This window comes from Marmota flaviventris, chromosome 4 (genome assembly GCF_047511675.1).
Source record: "Marmota flaviventris isolate mMarFla1 chromosome 4, mMarFla1.hap1, whole genome shotgun sequence".
Classification (NCBI taxonomy): Eukaryota; Metazoa; Chordata; class Mammalia; order Rodentia; family Sciuridae; genus Marmota; species Marmota flaviventris.
This window is the reverse complement of record NC_092501.1, coordinates 84,898,522-84,919,266: the sequence shown is the minus strand read 5'-3', so window position 1 is coordinate 84,919,266 and position 20,745 is coordinate 84,898,522. Positions and strand designations below refer to the sequence as shown.

At 38.3% G+C, this 20,745-nt stretch overlaps 1 protein-coding gene across 2 annotated transcripts in view; it reads right to left on the bottom strand.

Annotated features, from left to right (window-relative positions):
- Mipep (mitochondrial intermediate peptidase) overlaps positions 1–20,745 on the bottom strand; it is a 159,270-nt gene that overhangs the window by 66,698 nt on the left and 71,827 nt on the right. The window lies entirely within an intron of this gene.

Sequence of the window (20,745 nt, the reverse complement as noted above, 5' to 3'; positions counted from 1 at the left end):
TTTTTGAGTCAGGAAATTTAAAAATAACATTATGTTGAAAACGAAAAACAGAATCTCATTATAGTTTTCAAATAACTTTTAAATATTTTAGTTGATGGCACAGATGAAGACATTCCATTTAATTTCAAACTGTCAAATAAAGGTTTGCACATGAAAAGGCAGGATTAAAGGGAGAAATGATATTGGCACTGATCTTTACAATCTATTTAAAACCCCACAGGAATACTTTTTCTGTTCCATTGTTTCCATGAGAGTCTGTTCAAGTGCTCTCTTGACTTTTAAGTGCATGAAATAACTGACTATTGGACTAAAAGATTAAAATGTCAAGAAATAATGATAATCCATGATAATCCATGGTGCCAGTAGTATTAAACTTGAATTGATATCCTGACAAATTGGCATGATAATAAATTGGAGATTCTTATTTTTCCAACCTGAAAGAATTATAAAACTTGGACACTCAGTACAAAGCCCCTATATGATGTAAGGCTTTCTCTGTGATACTAATTAGGCCTAATCCTATAACATACACATTCTCTTGGAAATAACTTACTAATGCAGTTGAATAAGTACTTTGCTCAATCTTTAACATCATTAATATTGATGGTTATTGAAGAAAGCTACCACTTTATACAACTCTACTTACAATCTATTGTAAATTAAGTTAATACAACTATATTTTAAATTTAAGTTAACAGCCCCTTTAGAGAGAAACACTTTATATAAGAAATGGTAGCAGGTGACTCAGTAGTCTACTTGTCCAGCCTATATTATTGGCCTGTGAATGAGACCGTAGACTCACATGTAGAATGGGAATCAGCCACTGCCATCTCTATGCCTGGGGCAAAGAATAGGGCCTGGCCCACAGTAGCCACTCAGTAAAGGTTGGCTGAAGGAATGGATGAATACAATAATCACCATCAGTGATTCACTTCTTAAGTGAAAGTTTGATGGTGGCTCAGACCAAATCTGCAGCCTTTCCTGTTCTCATTCCATTTTATAAGAAAAGCAAACCATGATTCATAATGTGGTTGGGACAGGTGGCATGGGAGGATTAGATGAACTCTAGATAGGGCAAGGGGGGGAGGAGGGAATGGGAGGGGACATGGGGGTAGGAAAGAGGGTGGAATGAGGACATCATTACCCTAAGTACATGTATGAAAACATGAGTAGTGTGATTCTACTTTGTGTACAACCAGAGACATGAAAAATTGTGCTCTATATGTGTACTATGAATTGTAATGCATTCTGCTGTCATATATAACAAATTAAAATAAAATTTAAAAAGAAAGAAAAGCAAACCAGGAAGAAAAGATGATTTTAGAGTTAAAACACAAACTGAAACAAGTTATGTAGTGTAAATTGTGGTACAGGTCAAAGGCCTGGGGCTTTCTGATACCCATCTGGTATCAAAGAAAAATTTCCTCAAATGGGGATTTTTTTAAAGTCAAGATTTAATTAAGTCACACCTGCCAACTGCTTGTAGCAAAATGTTCAGGTTCTTTAAACCTTACTTTATATGACAGCTTATGTTGACAGGATTCACGCTACACCTAGGAGATATTTCATGCTTCACAAAGTTTTAATAGTTTTATTTTCACAACATAAGTATACGTGAAAGGATGACAGTTTCTCATTTAACTAACAGCCATAAAGATCACTGTAAGTGCTACTGCATTAGGCATGAGGGACCAAAAATGGTGAACAATAGAGAGGATACCTGCCCAAGAGCTTCCTGGTTAGCTTCTCCATATAAGCACCTATTTCAATTACTAACAACAATGAGTGCTAAGAAGGCACAGTGCTGCAGGACAGTATGAGAGCCACGACTGGGGAGATGACATAGAAGTAAAACACTGCAAAATGAAATGGGTGTTAGCTGGACAAGAGACGGTGGGAGAGAGAAAGAAGCATTTTAAGCAGAAGAAACAACAGATTCAAAAGTCAGAAAAGAGCAGGGCTTCTGGAAGAAGGTGGAGAAGAGCCCAGGGAATGAAAGAGGGAGCCCAGATGGATCAATCCATTCAGTAACCCCCAGGCAAGCCAACCAAGAGCCCTGGCTCCACCCTCAGGCATCACTCCATGGGAAACCATTGGGGAATTTTAAGTAAAGACTTTGTGGGGTCAGTTTTGTGTTCTAAAATTTCTCTGGCTACAAAGTAGATGCTGAACAGGATGAAGGCAGGAATGTATTAGGAAAATCCCTTAGAAGGCTACAGTTAGCAGACAATGCTTAGCATCTGCACTGATGCTCTCAGTAGCTAAGTTCCCATGAACTGAAGAGGAGGAATGGGGAGAGACAGAAGGTGAGCACACACCATCTGGCCTGTTTTTGAAAGTGGCTGAGAAGTGCACAGTGAGGGAGGAAAGCAGCAGCAGTTGGGAAGGTTGGGCAGAAGGAGAAATTTTTGTTTAAGGTTAGGAAATGCTTAAGCTGGCTTAAGAAAAAAAATGCTGATGGCCCTTAGAGGGGACAAAAGATCAAGCTGTAGAAAGAAGAGGATGAGGTGAGCTCTTGAGAAGGCAGGAAGGAAAGCAGTACAGATGACAGGGAAAAGAATAGCTCAGTGAGAAGAGCAGGTGGGAGGAGACCCAGAAGGTCCCCTTTGGCATGAACTCTCCCTGAGCCCAGAGGAAGTGGCTGGGAGGGAGTGGGAGTCTCAGGGTTAAAGAGATGAGGCAAAATTGTGCAGGTGTCACACACACCAATCCACTGCAATGACACCTCTTTGCACTGAGGTGTGTTTTGGCAGAAGCAAGCTGCCCCCACCGAAGGCCCTAATCAGGATACAGGGGCACCAGAGGTGGATAAAGAAAGGGAGAAGTAGAAGGGCAATTGAAAGGCATCCTGTTGAGGCAAAAGTGTGGACCCGGGAGGGGAGGACAGGCAGGCCAGCTGCTTGGCCCACAGCTGCACTTAGCCTGCGTGAAAGGCTCAGCTCTTTGCTCTGTAGACAATTACCGGAAATGCCAAGTCTTAGCTCTACAAGCCAAAGGCAACATTCCCCTTTCCGTTCCTTTCTGAAGTAGCTCATTTATTTGGAGGCCAACATCCTCAAGGTTCAAACTTTTATAGAAAGGGCAAACATTCCAGTACAGACTCAGTGAGGTTTAATCCCTTCCCTGCCAGGTTTGCAATAAAACAAAATATGGAAGAAGAGCACACACAAGCATAAGAACAACTAAAAACAATTTAACAAAAATTATGTTTTCAAAAAAACCCACATGGGGTTAAATAAAATGTTACTGAGTAAAGGGATATGGGGGTCTGTCTTGTACCTATAATTATTTCAAAGTGTAAAATGTAAAAAACAAACAAATCTAAAAGTTATATATCTAAGACCTACTATATATATATTGTTATAAGTACAAAGAACATTTATCAAAAAATATTTTTAAATGGATAGAAATAAAATCCTAGAATTCAGATAGAATCATTAACTCATCAAACTATATCTTAAATGATACATTTACATGAAGTAAAGTGTAAATTGGAAACTACTTCAAGTTGGCTCTAATTCTTAAAATCCTTTTTTTAAAATCTAGTTTGGTTGTTAGTTGGCTGGAATAAATGTATTTCAGCTCATGATGCAAGAGTTATATACTTATTCTCTTAGAAAATATTTCCTTTTTAAAATAAAATAACAAATTTAAAACAAAATCAACTTAAATAACAAACTAATTTTTAAGTTACATGCAAAATTCTAAAAATTATTACTAAATAAACAATATTGACAAGTTAAAAAAATAAGCTTCAATTTAGAAAAGTTTCCTGGTCAAATATTATTCTGCAAATTTCACTTTACCAATAAGTCATGGTAACCAATATTGAAATAATTCAGGCTATAATTCCAAAAGTGGTTATATTCACAGAATAGTGCAGATGTTTCATATTATTGTCTCCTAAATTCAAGATTCTCACATATGATATACTGAAGAAACAGATAATGATCACATCTCAAATTACAGGTAATAAGCAACTAGATATAAATGAAAATTCATTTTAAACACTAGAACATTGAATAATATAGCATTCACTAAAATGAAAATTTGCCAAAGTCTGTGGAATAAATTATGTCATCACATAATTAGTTGCATGTTTTACCAGATTCTACTTCAATCTTGATAATTACCAAGATAGAAAATACCTGCTTCCCGCTCATCTCTAAATTCAAATATAATGACATATAATTGCTTAGTTCTTCTTAGGATCTGGACACTCCCCTACTTGTTAAAGATTTTTTTTTTTTTTTAAATCCTACTAGCATATTAGGAATGCTGTAAATCAAGAATAAAGCTCATATTAACTAATTATGTTAAAGAATGTACAAAAAATGTCAGGTTTGGAGAGTTCTTTGGGTCTATTAAGAATGCTGGAAATGACTGGATTTTCTACTGCTACTCATTTGTAAGAAGTCTCCCAGTATTCTATTTTCTCATTTGGAAACAGCCAAACTCCTGACCACAGAAATGGTCACTTTCCATTATCCAGTTATCCAGAAACATTTCCATGACCCCTTCTTAGACTTGTCAATGTAGAACTGATACTGTAGTCTGCTTCAAAGCCAGCACCTCTCTGGATGTGAAACCTACTACTGTGTTTCACTTCAACATAAAGGAAAGAGTGTAGGTTCAAACTAAGCTTGAATCCTGTACAACTTATCAGCTTAGTGGCTTCATGTTGGGTAATTTACTGAACTTCTCTCTAAGCTACATTTCCTCGTATGCAAAATGTTAATATTATCTTTTCATGGGATTAGATGAGAATCAAACAAGATAATATATTTTAAAAACTCAGTATGTCGGAGGGGAAAGATGGCGGCGAGGGGAGTGCATTGCCCCCGTGTGCTGCTTCACTGTGTGGGAGTATGACAAGTCAGGACGGCTAAAGGATATCTTGTTAGGAATTTCCAGCAATAGTGGGGTGCTCCGGAACCTGGAGGAAGGATTTCCATCGCACGAGGATCAGCTACGGGGACTCAAACGCGAGAGGTTTGTCGCACTGCTTATTCAGCAAATCGGCCCGAGGCTAGAATCTGCAGCGTGCACTGGGATAGAGACGCAGGGTTACAGCGCTGCAGTTTCTGCCAGCCGCGCAAGCACCGTACTCAGGGCTGAATTCTGGGTTCGAGACGGGGGAAGGAAGCGGTCCATCTCGGTTCTCCACACCGGTCAGACCACAGAGGAGGCCAGCAGCCACCATGTTGGTAAACTGACGTCACCACCGCTGTTTTCGACTGACCGCAGCTCATTCAGCCATAGAACAGGTAATTTCTGGCTGCAATTCGCCTGCGGCTTGCAGACAGATTGCTAGGGCTCAGCGCCTGGGTGCTTCTTAGAACCTGATCTTATCGGAGTGAATACCGAGCGCGGGGCGGCCGAGTTCCGGCTCCCGGAACCGCCCTGGCCCAGGGCTGCTGAGCCCGAGGAGGCTGCTTCTTGGACCCTGCGCCTACCAGAGCATACAACAAGCACTAAGCAGCCGAATTACGGCTCCCGGAACTGAGCCCGCGGGGACTGCTTCTTGGAGCTTACATTTATAGGAGCTTACACCGAGCACGGAGTGGCCGAGTTCCGGCTCCCGGAACTTCCCTGGTCCGGGGCTAGGAGCCCGCGGAAACTGCTTCTCGGTCCGGGTCCTGCTGAGGGCCGGTCAGGACTCACCCGGTGCTTTGGTTGCCCGGCAAGGGGAATGAAATGCTGCCATTCGCATAGGATACCAACATGGCAGAGATCTGATGTCTGCAGAAAGCGGCGGAAGAGGGAACTTCATCAATACCAGTGGTGACATAAGCAGTTGGTCTCCTGGTAGGGGGAGGTGAGGCACAGTCACCCAAGTCTCCTCAATTTGTCGTCGAGCCAGAGGGAAGGAGCCGGGCCGCCGCCAGCGCCCGGAGCAGGCCCAGTGGCTCGCCAGCGTGGTGACCGCGTGACCCCAATTGGAGAGGGGGCGGAGCGGAGCCGCCACCCGCAACCGCAAGGTGGGCAGACCCACGACCCAGTGGTACATGGGCGTGGTAGGAGGGGCAGGGCAGAGCCGCGGTTCGCGCTTGCAAGGTAAACAGACCTGTGACAGCCTGGTGGGTCAGGCCCAGTGGCCTACCAGTGTGGTACACACGTCACCCCAACTGGAGTAGGGGCAGAGCAGATCCTTCTCCCACGCCCGGACCAGGCCCTGCCGGTGTGGTGGTCACGTGACCCCAATTGGAGTGGGGGCGGAGCGGAACCGCCACCCGTGCCCGCAGGGTGAGCAGACCAGTGATCAACCTGCAGATCAGGCCCAGGGGTCCGCAGGCGTTGTAGGAGGGGCAGGGCAGATCCGCCGCCCGCGCCTCCAAGGTAGGCAGACCTACAACAGACCAGCGGATCAGGCCCAGGAGCCTGCCGGCGTGGTACAAACACCACCCTAATTGGAGTAGTGGCAGAGCAGAGTCGCCGCCCGTGCCAGGAACAGGCCCAGCGTCCTGCAGGCGGGGTAGTCACGACACCCCAATTGGAGTAGGGGCAGAGCAGAGCCTCCACCCGTGCCCGAAAGGTGGGCAGATCTGCGACCGACCAGCGGGACAGGCCCAGTGGCCTGCCAGTACGACAGACACGTCACCCCATTTGCAGTAGGGGCAGGGTAGAGCCGCCGCCCGCGCCTGCAGGGTAGGCAAACCTGCAACCGACCGGCGGATCAGGCCCGGTGGCCTGCCGGCGTGGTACACTCGTCACCCCAATTGGAGTAGGGGCAGAACAGAGCCGCCGCCAGCTCCCAGAACAGGCCCAGTGACCTGCCGGCGTGGTAGCCACGACACCCCAATTGGAATAAGGAGAGAGCAGAGCCGCCGGCCGCACCTGCAGGAAAGATACGCAAGCAGTATGAAAAGACAAGGAAAGAAAGGACCACAAGCAATGCAGGTCAACGCAACTTTAGAAGAGGTAACAGCTGCAGCAGATGGAATGTCAGATAAAGAATTCAGGATATACATGCTTCAGATGATCTGGAGTATCAAGGAAGACATTAAACAGCAAAATCAGACAATGAAAGATCACTTCGACAACGAATTACGCAAACAAATCCAGGAAGCAAAGGATCAACTATACAGGGAGATAGAGGTTATAAAAAACAAACAAACAGAAATCCTAGAAATGCAGGAAGCAATAAACCAACTTAAAAACTCAATGGAGAATACTACCAGCAGAGTAGAACACTTAGAAGATAGAACACCAGACAATGAAGACAAAGTATTTCAACTGGAAAAGAACATAGACAGCTCAGCAAGACTGTTAAGAAACCATGAGCAGAACATCCAAGAAATATGGGATAACATTAAGAGACCAAACTTAAGAGTCATTGGGATACAGGAAGGTACAGAGCTCCAAACCAAAGGAATGAGAAGTCTATTCAATGAAATAATACAAGAAAACTTCCCAGACTTGAAGAATGAGACAGAATCCCAAATCCTAGAAGCCAACAGGACGCCGAATGTGCAAAATCATAAGAGATCCACACCTAGACACATTATAATGAAGATGCCCAACATACAGAATAAGGAGAGAATTTTAAAAGCTACAAGAGAAAGGAAGCAGATTACATTTAGGGGTAAGCCAATCAGGATAACAGCTGATCTTTCAACACAGACTCTGAAAGCTAGAAGATCCTGGAACAACATATTTCAAACACTGAAAGAAAATGGGTTCCAACCAAGAATTGTGTATCCAGCGAAATTAAGCTTCAGGATGGAGGATGAAATTAAAACCTTCCACGATAAACAAAAGTTTAAAGAATTCGCAGCTAGAAAACCATCTCTTCAAAACATCCTCGCCAAAGCATTACAGGAAGAGGAAATGGAAAATAACAATGAAAACCAACAGTGGGAGGTAGGACAGTAAAGGGGGGGGGAATAATCAAAGAGGAAAACAAACCATGTTTAGTAACATAAATAAACAAATATGGCTGGAAGAACAACCCATATCTCAATAATAACCCTAAATGTTAATGGCTTAAACTCACCAATTAAGAGACACAGGCTAGTAGAATGGATCACAAAACAAGACCCAACAATATGCTGCCTACAGGAGACGCATTTGATAGGAAAAGACTTACATAGGCTGAAGGTGAAAGGTTGGGAAAAATCATATCACTCATATGGACTTCGGAAACAAGCAGGAGTGTCCATACTCATATCAAATAAAATAGATTTCAAGCCAAAGTTAATCAAAAGAGATAAAGAGGGACACTACATACTGCTTAAGGGAACCATACACCAACAAGACATAACAATTATAAATATTTATGCCCAAACAATGGTGCAGCTATGTTCGTCAAACAAACTCTTCTCAAGTTCAAGAGTCTAATAGACCACCATACCATAATCATGGGAGACTTCAACACACCTCTCTCGCCACTGGACAGATCTTCCAAACAAAAGTTGAATAAGGAAACTATAGAACTCAATAACACTATTAATAACCTAGACCTAATGGACATATATAGAATATACCACCCAACATCAAGCAGTTACACTTTTTTCTCAGCAGCACATGGATCCTTCTCAAAAATAGATCATATATTATGTCACAGGGCAACTCTTAGACAATATAAAGGAGTAGAGATAATACCATGCATCTTATCTGATCATAATGGAATGAAACTGAAAATCAACGATAAAAGAAGGAAGGAAAAAGCATACATCACTTGGAGAATGAACAATAGGTTACTGAATGATCAATGGGTTATAGAAGACATCAAGAAGGAAATTAAAAAATTCTTAGAGATTAATGAAAACACAGACACAACATATCGGAATCTATGGGACACATTGAAAGCAGTTCTAAGAGGAAAATTCATTGCTTGGAGTTCATTCCTTAAAAAAAGAAAAAACCAACAAATAAATGATCTCATACTTCATCTCAAAATCCTTGAAAAAGAAGAGCAAAACAACAGCAAAAGAAGTAGAAGGCAAGAAATAATTAAAATCAGAGCTGAAATTAATGAAATCGAAACAAAAGAAACAATTGAAAAAATTGACAAAACTAAAAGTTGGTTCTTTGAAAAAATAAACAAAATCGACAGACCCTTAACGATGCTAGCGAAGAGAAGAAGAGAGAGAACTCAAATTACTAGCATACGGGATGAAAAAGGCAATATCACAACAGACACTTCAGAAATACAGAAGATAATCAAAAACTATTTTGAATCCTTATACTCCAACAAATTAGAAGATAGTGAAGGCATAGATAAATTTCTTAAGTCATATGATCAGCCCAGATTGAGTCAGGAGGATATAGAAAACCTAAACAGACCAATATCAATTGAGGAAATAGAAGAAACCATAAAAAGACTACCAACTAAGAAAAGCCCAGGTCCAGATGGGTATACAGCAGAATTTTACAAAACCTTTAAAGAAGAACTAATACCAATACTTTTCAAGCTACTTCAGGAAATAGAAAAGGAGGGAGAACTTCCAAATTCATTCTATGAGGCCAACATCACCCTGATACCTAAACCAGACAAAGACACTTCAAAGAAAGAAAACTACAGACCAATATCTCTAATGAACCTAGATGCAAAAATCCTCAATAAAATTCTGGCGAATCGGATACAAAAACATATCAAAAAAATTGTACACCATGATCAAGTAGGATTCATCCCTGGGATGCAAGGCTGGTTCAATATACGGAAATCAATAAATGTTATTCACCACATCAATAGACTTAAAAATAAGAACCATATGATCATCTCGATAGATGCGGAAAAAGCATTTGACAAAGTACAGCATCCCTTTATGTTCAAAACTCTAGAAAAACTAGGGATAACAGGAACATACCTCAATATTGTAAAAGCAATCTATGCTAAGCCTCAGGCTAGCATCATTCTGAATGGAGAAAAACTGAAGGCATTCCCTCTAAAATCTGGAACTAGACAGGGATGCCCTCTCTCTCCACTTCTGTTCAACATAGTTCTCGAAACACTGGCCAGAGCAATTAGACAGACGAAAGAAATTAAAGGCATCAAAATAGGAAAAGAAGAACTTAAATTATCACTATTTGCAGATGATATGATTCTATACCTAGCAGACCCAAAAGGCTCTACAAAGAAACTATTAGAGCTAATAAATGAATTCAGCAAAGTGGCAGGATATAAAATCAACACGCATAAATCAAAGGCATTCCTGTATATCAGCGACAAATCCTCTGAAATGGAAATGAGGACAACCACTCCATTCACAATATCTTCAAAAAAAATAAAATACTTGGGAATCAACCTAACAAAAGAGGTGAAAGACTTATACAATGAAAACTACAGAACCCTAAAGAGAGAAATAGAAGAAGATCTTAGAAGATGGAAAAATATACCCTGTTCATGGATAGGCAGAACTAACATCATCAAAATGGCGATATTACCAAAAGTTCTCTATAGGTTTAATGCAATGCCAATCAAAATCCCAACGGCATTTCTTGTACAAATAGAGAAAGCAATCATGAAATTCATATGGAAAAATAAAAGACCCAGAATAGCAAAAACAATGCTAAGCAGGAAGTGTGAATCAGGCGGTATAGCGATACCAGACTTCAAACTATACTACAGAGCAATAGTAACAAAAACAGCATGGTACTGGTACCAAAACAGGCGGGTGGACCAATGGTACAGAATAGAGGACACAGAAACCAATCCACAAAACTACAACTATCTTATATTTGATAAAGGGGCTAAAAGCATGCAATGGAGGAAGGATAGCATCTTCAACAAATGGTGCTGGGAAAATTGGAAATCCATATGCAACAAAATGAAACTGAATCCCTTTCTCTCGCCATGCACAAAAGTTAATTCAAAATGGATCAAGGAGCTTGATATCAAATCAGAGACATGCCGTCTGATAGAAGAAAAAGTTGGCTACGATCTACAGTCGGTGGGGTCGGGCTCCAAATTCCTCAATAGGACACCCATAGCACAAAAGTTAATAACTAGAATCAACAAATGGGACTTACTCAAACTAAAAAGTTTTTTCTCAGCAAAAGAAACAATAAGAGAGGTAAATAGGGAGCCTACACCCTGGGAACAAATCTTTACTCCTCACACTTCAGATAGAGCCCTAATATCCAGAGTATACAAAGAACTCAAAAAATTAGACAATAAGAAAACAAACAACCCAATCAACAAATGGGCCAAGGACCTGAACAGACACTTCTCAGAGGAGGACATACAGTCAATCAACAAGTACATGAAAAAATGCTCAACATCTCTAGCTGTCAGAGAAATGCAAATCAAAACCACCCTAAGATACCATCTCACTCCAGTAAGATTGGCAGCCATTAGGAAGTCAAACAACAACAAGTGCTGGCGAGGATGTGGGGAAAAGGGTACACTTGTACATTGCTGGTGGGACTGCAGATTGGTGCAGCCAATTTGGAAAGCAGTATGGAGATTTCTTGGAAAGCTGGGAATGGAGCCACCATTTGACCCAGCTATTCCCCTTCTTGGTCTATTCCCTAAAGACCTAAAAAGAGCATGCTACAGGGACACTGCTACATCGATGTTCATAGCAGCACAGTTCACAATAGCAAGACTGTGGAACCAACCTAGATGCCCTTCAATAGACGAATGGATAAAAAAAATGTGGCATTTATACACAATGGAGTATTACTCTGCATTAAAAAATGACAAAATCATAGAATTTACAGGGAAATGGATGGCATTAGAGCAGATTATGCTAAGTGAAGCTAGCCAATCCCTAAAAAACAAATGCCAAATGTCTTCTTTGATATAAGGAGAGTAACTAAGAACAGTGTAGGGACGAAGAACAGGAGAAGAAGATTAACATTTAACAGGGATGAGAGGTGGGAGGGAAAGGGAGAGAGAAGGGAAATTGCATGGTAATGGAAGGAGACCCTCAGGGTTATACAGTGGAGGAGGTAGAGAGAGAGGAGGGGAGGGGAGGGGAGAGGTGGGGAGGGGGGAGGGTGGAGGATGGGAAAGGCAGTGGAGCACAACAGACACTAGTATGGCAATTTGTAAATCAATGGATGTGTAACTGATGTGATTCTGCAATCTGTGTATGGGGTGAAGGTGGGAGTTCATAACCCACTTGAATCAAAGTGTGGAATATGATATGTCAAGAAATTTGTAATGTTTTGAACAACCCACAATAAAAAATTTAAAAAAAAAAAAAAAACTCAGTATGTCAAGTTTAACATAGAGTAGGTGCTAAATAAAAAAAGGTAGCTAGTGCTTACTATTTCTACCATCTTACATAATACAATAATCATTGACTGACAAACTTAATTTACATTTTACTATTTTGTCTACATATTCTGTAAATGTAGTCTGTTTTAGATTTACAAGTTCTTAGGGGACAGGAATGATAGCTAAATAGTTCTCTTTCTTTAGCACCTAACAGGTTCTAAATAAGAAATGTACTTTTATAGTTTCCTGTTTATATGTTACATTTCTTTTTATTTATAAAATAGCCACATTAATCCCAGTTTGTTTTATTTTGAGACAGGGTCTTGCTCAATTGCAGAGGCTGGCCTCGAATTTGCAATCATCCTACCTTAGCCCCCTGAGTGGCTGGAAATACAAGCATGCACCTCAGTACCTGGCTAAAATAGCCACATATTTTTAACCAAACTAAACAGTTTTAGAGGAGGACACTTTCTCCAAACTGGTGATTAAGGTTTTGGGGGGAAAAAAATCTAATTTAATTAATATACAGTCTATATTTTAATATCTGCCACAAAAATCTGATCATTAGCTCATTTTTTAAAAATATTTTTTCACTGTAAGTACAACTGATTATCAAACAATGAGTCAGTTTTTCATCTGCAGGCTCCAGTTCACATTTTCTAAAAGACTGGTACTACTCAGAAAATGTTATGCTTCTGATGATATTTTAATCAAATATATTCCATGCAATGGTTCTAGAGTTTGGAGCTGCATAGCTTGAAGAAATGTTGACTATATTTCTTAGATTTGTTTGTAATGTCTTTTTCCCTCCTCAGATTGCATTCAAGGTTTTCTCTTTTTATTTGGTTTCCAGCAATTTCATCACAGTGTATTGTATCTAGGTATATTATTTTTGTCATTTATCCTGCTTGGTTTCTTGAAGCTTCTTGGATTTCTGGTTTGATTTTTATTATTTTTGGAAAATTATCAGCTACTATTCCTTCAAATACTTCTTCTAACTTGTTCTCTCTTCTCCTTTCTGGAACTCAAATTGCTTATATATTACACTGGTTGAGATTGTCCCAAGGTTCTTGGATGCTCTGCTTCCTCTTTATCTTTTATTCACCAACTCCTTTTCTCCCTATGTATTTCAACTGGAGTGATTTCTATTGACCTGTCTTTAAATCCAATGCTTTTTTCATCAGCTGTGTCAAGTGTATAGATCTAGATACTGCCACACTTGTTAAAGATTCAAAAGAACCCTACTAATTTATCAAAAATGCTACAGATTCCTCAAAGGAAGTGATCATATGTGAACTGGGGCTTTATTTCTTGCATTTTCATTTGACTAACTCTCTCATATTCCTTCTCTTCTCCCCATCTGTTTACATATGTTCCTCATCTTAGCCACATTACTTTTTTTTTTTTTTAAGTATAGGGGATAATATCCCTTAAAAGAATTCTTTCAATACCTGTCCAAAAACTATTTTAATTATCTGCTCTTTTAAATTCTCTAAGACTGATTCTGTTCAAAGAGTCATCTTTGAGCAGAGTGTCAGGGTTCTGTGCTGCTCTTGAAGTACCTCCTCTAGGCCTGCACACTCCACCTGGCCTCTCACCCTACTCCCAGTAGTTTTCACAAGCACCTGGTAGAGGTATATAGAAAATGGAGTATGAGTGAGGGCAAACTTCCCCTGTATCAGAGCCCTTGAAAATACCAGACTGAAAGCCAGTCTACAATTGGCTTCTAACAATCTGTGTTACCCAATTTTTCTTATCCCTTGTATGACAGTTAGATCTGTCACCCAGTGTTCTACAGCAGGCAAGCCAATCTGTGTCTCCTTAGATTCAGACAACTATAAGACCTGGTGACCTCAGCTCTCCATGGGTTCAAGAAGAGTTAGGATTTGATCTGTCTTTTTCTGTACTTAGGTTGACAGCTGTGCCCTTTGAACTTTCTACATCCTGGGTGGGTGGGAAAATCCTCATCAGTGTAGATCTTCCTAAGTAATACCATTTGGGCTTTTAAAAAAGCAAAGGCAAAAACCCTGTATAAAGAGTGAGCCACCCCTTTAAGTCAAGAATTAGACATTAAAAACTATTATGAAGAACTTCCAATGCAGCATTTATGATAAGACAGCATGCTTTAGTACTCTCAAGGAAGGGAGTCAATGGGTTTTAGCCAAAAGAAAGTTCACTCAACAAATATTTGCTGACTGACAGCCCATTATGTGACTGATACAGTTGGTAAATGAGTGAACAAAACAGATAAAAATCCCAGTTCTCAAGGAACTTATATTCTAGCAGACCTTGTTATTTTTCAAAATACTATTGGGGGAAAAAAAAGCCATTTTTATTATGCTAGTTCCTATAGGCTCAAGGAACAAAAGAAAAGGATTTAAGCCTCTATTTCCTCTAGGGCTTAACTTTTTGACAGAAAGCATCAAACTGTACTAATTACAATGATGTTTAAATATGCCAACTCTAATCATTTTAAGTTAATTTGTGAGGATTTTGCACCTTAATTTAAATAATGCAGAGAGTCAACAAACAGCAATGAGGGTTAGAAATGTATGTAATATACTTTCAAAGGAAATAAAATGGTAAAATGAAATGTAAATATGCTAAAGTACCAACTATTCATCCATTTGTTTAATAAAATTCTCAGTATAAGCTACTATCCTAGGTACCTTGAGAAGAATAACAAACAATATCTCTTTAACCAAACTCTACTGAAGTTCCTCCCAACTCTCTTCTCAGATTAGGTCCTGACTCAGTTTTAGAAGAGTCCTGCTAAGTCTTTGCTGTTGTTGTAACAAAAAACTGAAGCTGGGTGTTCTATAAAGAAAACTGGTTTATTTAGATCACAGAGCCAAAAGAGTCTGAAAGTCCAAGATTAGGCAGCTCCATCTGATTGGTGGAGGCCTTTTGGCAGATGGCACAACAATGGTGGGAGTGGGTGCAGAAGAGAATACATGGAGAGCCAAGCACTAAAGCTGCCCAGGCTATGAGTCAGCAGCTCCCATTTCCCAGCTTGATCCCACTCTACCCCAAGCTATATGTGACAGCAAGCACTAAATCTCCATTCATATCTATAATGGAGAAATAACTGGATAGCAGCATGTTTCAACTCACTGTTTTGCTATAATCAGTAATACAGATGATACATAATCAATATATTCAAAATGCTGCCTCAGTCCACAGAGATAATGTTAGGCCTAAGTTCACAGGTAATAATATCTTTTATTGTTTACTTGATTGTTAGTGGTTTTTTTCTAACAAACTAAGATGATCTGAGATTTAAAACAAAAATATTTAAAAATGCTTATGTATTATCATGGGCCTATTGAGGGCTTAAAGAAAGAGAGGGTAGAAGGCTTTGGGGTCCATGAGGTTGGACATTAAACACTTTGGAGAGGGGGTGACTCTATGGTAGAGTGTTTAGTTTACATGCGGTCCTGGGCTCAATAAATAAATAAACATTTTGATATGTGATAGAGGTCTAATTTCCATTAGAAAAAAGTTCACGAATACTATAAACTTGACTAACAAAACTTTTGAAGCAGGTTTGGATGAATTGTTAATTTTTAGTTTCTAAACGCTTAATTTTTTAAGTAATAAGTAAATGAGCAGACAAGTGACAAGTGCAGTGACTGGTCTAAGGTCACCTGTGCAAGGTGGTTAGGCCAGAATCAGACCCATCTCTACCTCCCACATCAATGTTTTTGTCTAGACATAACTGAGAAGCATTAAAGCTGAAAAATAAGAAAAATTCCCAAACAACCTAAAGCTGCCAAAACTAATCTAGTTCTAGCTGCACTGTAATTTTGACCTTCAATCCTTATTTATATCTCCTGAAAGAATGACAGGAGAAGATTTATTACAAGTCTGTATGTCTCCTGGGAAATGGATCTTAAGCAATTTTCGCCTTGGGCTGACTTTCAAACCCAAGGCAACAAACTAAATCTTATAATGATGCAGTTCTAAAATAAAAATACTTGAATTTTACTGTTCTAAAAAGAACACTTAAAATAGTTATGGGTACTGTATTTTGCAAGAGATTCCGTCAGAAGAATAGGCCTTTTCCTATAAAGGGATTTTTAACTAAGAAAAACTGGAAAAAGAAAATGCCCACAAGGTTCTAACATTGATTGATCAACTTTAACATGTAACATCTAACATTGATTGATCAACTGTACATGTAAAACTAATAAATCTACTAACCCCATGTTACCACTGTATGATCTGGCAAATTAGTTGACCTGTCCAGGTCTTAGTGTCTACACAGCATGGGTAACCACATACCCACACCATAGACTCCTAGACAGAACAAACATATAAAATAATGAGCTTTGATTTCCATTATTTGTGGTTTGATAAATATTTCATGAGAAAGAAAACTAACAGGAAACATTTTGTTATAATGGCTAATGGACAAAACTATACCTAAAATATCAGGTTCTCTCACAAACTCAATTGGATGTATTTGGTGATGAGTTTCAAAATTACCAGGAAAAAAAGTTCTAAAATAATTACTTATTTTATTTTTTATTTATTTTTTATTTGTAGTTGGACACAACATCTTCATTTCACTTGTTTATTTTTGTATGTGGTGCTGAGGATCGAACCCAGAGTCTCACACATGCGAGGCGATGGAAGGAAAGAATAGTTCATCAGGAAGATAAAAAAACTCTATGATTTTATATGCATTTAATAAAATATTCTCAAAATATACAGACAGCAAAAAATAGAACAAAATGGGAAATGACATATTCATCATCCTAGTAGAAGATTTTTACTTCTTCTACATCCTAGTAGAAGATTTTGGTAGGCCAAAAAAGTTATATTTCAAAGATCTAAACAATAGAATTAGAAGGTTAACTTAACAGACCTGGAGGGAATCCACCAGCCACACAATAGACAAGCTGCTCAAGTACTGACAGACTACTTCCAAAACACTATCAGCACATGAGGCCATAAATAGACATCAACAAACAGCAAAGAATCAATATGAAATAAATTAATTAGATATCAATAACTAAAAGAAAAATACATCCCCTGCAAAGGTTTAAAATTTTTAAATTATGTTTCTAAACAAGTCCTTGGTTAAAACTGCAATGGAAATCAGAACATTATAAATACTTTGTAATAACATCATAGAATGCAGCTAAATAAAGCACTACATCATGAAATCAAAAGTTTATAGCATTAAAATTTGAATGCACCTCATGTGTGGTGGCACAAGTCTGTAATACCAGTGACTCAGGAGGCTGAGGCCAGCCTAGGCAAGATAGCAAAATCCTGTCTCAAAATTAAAAAAAAAAAAAATTAAAAACAGGCTGGGGATGTATGTATTTCAGTGGTAGAGTGACCCTATGTTCCAAACTCAGTACCCCCAAAAAATGTGTGTGTTATAAGACTAACAATTAGCTAATATTTACCTTAAGAAATCAGGGAAGAAATAAGAAAGGAGGAAGAAGAGATTAATAACAAAAGCAAAAACTATTAATGAACTAAAACAAACAAAATAGAGAGGAACAAAGTTAGTATTAGTTTTTTGAAAACACTAATGAAATAGCCAAACTCAGGCCAACATTAATAGGGGAAAAAATGAGAAAACAATACTAGGAATGAAAAAGCATATAATTACAGATTTAACAGAATTTGAAAGATAAAAGAATACTATAAATAACTTTATGACAATAAACTAAAGAACTTAAATAAATAGATTTCTAGAAAATTATAACTTAGCAAAGCTTACTAAGAAGAAGAAAAGAAGGCTCAAAGAGTCATATGACTACTAAAGAATCAGTCATTTAAAAAACTACTCCCTCAGAAAATAACAAACCGTGAATAGTTTTATGGATGAATTTTGTCAAAGTTTGATAAGGAACAGATGATTATCATTTTATAAAAATACTTGTAGAGAATAGAAAAAGAAGGAACACATACCAGCTCATTTTATAAAATGGTATGTACTTAATACCAATAAAGAACAATAGGACAAAGAAAAATCATTAGCTGATTTCTCTCACAAATGCAAAAACGTTCTACATGCAACATTAGCTCTATAATGAAGAGTCATAAAAAAATTTAGGAAGAAGGTTGCTTAATCCTAGAATTCAAAGATGATTTAATCTTTAACATTTATATTCACAACATTAGAAAATTAAAGGAAAAGAACAATCCAGTACCTCAAAAGAGACAAGAAAAATCTGACTGATAAAATATAATATCCATTAATGATTTAAATATTTTTTTAAAAACTTGCAAACTGAAAATTGGAAGGAATTTTCTTTTTCTGGCATCTCCACCAAATCTATAGCAAGTATCTTTTTTTATAATAAAACATTAGAAACATTTCCTTGTAAAATCAAGATCAACACCAATAGAGGAAGGGCACTGGAGGGAGGGAGGGCATGGGGAAGTATTGGGGAATGAAATCTACTAAATTATGCTATGCTATGTCCATGTACAAATATACCACAATGAATCCTGTTTCTCTATATGTGTGTATACATAATATTTAAAATTATAATACACTAATTAAAATAATAATAATAATAGAAGGAAGATAAGTAGAGTATAGCAAGTGGATAGGGGAGGACAGGGCAGGGGAATAGAAGGTACTGAAGAGTGAAACTGATCTAACCATGTTATGTACATGTACAAATATGGCATAATGAATCCTACTATTATGTATAATTCTAATTCAGCAATAAGGCAAGTAATGTCCATTTACAACTTTTACTCATCACTGTATGGGAGGTTCTAGAAAGTAGAGCTGTATGCCAAAAAGAAACAAAAAATAAATGGACTGGAAAGAAAGAATACAATTGTCATTATTCACAACAGAAATACTTTAAAAATTCTATAGACAAGTTATTAATGTAATAACTTTAGCAAGGTTGTTGAAGATCAATATACAATAAAGATAAACTGCATTTTAAAACACCAACAACAAATACAAAATATAATTTTAAAAAACATACTATTCATAGTGGGGTCAAAAGGTGGGGCTCTCAAGACTAAGTCTAATAAAAGTCGAAAAAGGCCCTTAGGAAAACACTAAACTTTAAAAGAATTTAAAAAAAAAAAAAAAAAAACTAACAAGTGAAGAAATATGCCATAGTCATATATTTGAAAATTCAATATTCAGAGATATTAGATCTCTCCAAATTGATCTATGATGGTGCAATTCTGAGCAAATTCTTATAAAAAGTTTTCAAGAAAATAGATAACTTGATTCTAAAATGGACAGGAAAGAACACAAAGACCCTAGGCTAGATAACAAATTTTTTGAAGAACAAATTGAGGAAAACTTATCCCACCATATTTGAGGGTTTATTATAAAGCTGTAAAACTGTAGTAATAAAAACAGTGTGGCACCAGTATGAAAACAGATACTTACACAATGAAATAAAAGAAAAATCCTACAAACAGACCAGTACATAGACATGAGTCCTTGGTATATGACAGATCCCTGGAGAAAGCTCATCACAACATGCAGAGGGCAATAGCAGGTATGGGAGGGGAGGTGAGGAGAGTGTGAGGGTGTGTGGAGGGAGTTGTGAGAATCCGGGAAAAAAGAAGATGGAGCAGCAGTTGCTGCCAGGGAAGGGCAGGACGGACAATCAAGGATCTGTTCTATTCAGGATTTTGGCTAAGCTAATTCAGTTACATAGTTAAAAGAGTCCTGGGTAGAAATACGGTCTGAAAAAAATGGGATGGGAATAGAACCTCAGAAATGTGAAGAAAAGGCAGAAGTATTAAACTTTGACTTATTTTCAGAAATTTACCTAAAACCTGACATGAAAAGATCACAAATCTAAGGTAGTGACAAAAAGATTCTGTGTTTAGAATCAATATCTGGGGACAGTGAAAAAAAGAAGAGGAAAATTCTGGGTACTCAAATTTTGTGAGTGTCAGAGGTAGCCTAGCTTCCCCACTGGGGTGTTTGGGGATGGGGTAAGGGTCAGGCTTCAAACTGCAGAATGCAGGTGCTTAATGTTTTCAATGTTGGGTGTAGAGTCTAAGACTATCTCTTCTCCTTGCATACAAGAATGCAATAATTGCAAAGAGCACTTATGATTTTATAACAGCCTGGGGGTGGGAGTAACTATGATATTAAATATAAATAGGTAACCAACAATGAATAGTAGTTTCAGGGGGGAAAAGATTGCTTATTTTCAAATGGTTTAGGGAAGACAAGGATCATGCTTTCAGAAGTGTGGGACCCCAATAGATATAATTCTATGTTCACTCCAAGCAAATGGAAAGGGATGAAGGTCAGAACCAATAAGCACTAAGAAAAGAGACTATAACCTTGTATGTCCTTAAACACCACAGGTCCACTAATGCAGCCATAGAAGGAATGAAGTTTGTGGGGAAATGCCATCAGACTACTGACCCATATTAAGTTTATTATGTTTAAAAACCTGGGCTGTTATCGAGTGTGTACCCCTCTCTGTACCTGGGCTACTGATCAATATATAATACATGCTACTTCCGCTTTGATGCTTCAGCTTGTTGAGACAGTTTTGAATCTCAAATGAGCACCTGGCATTTGTTATCTGTGTGGCACCTGCACATCAGAT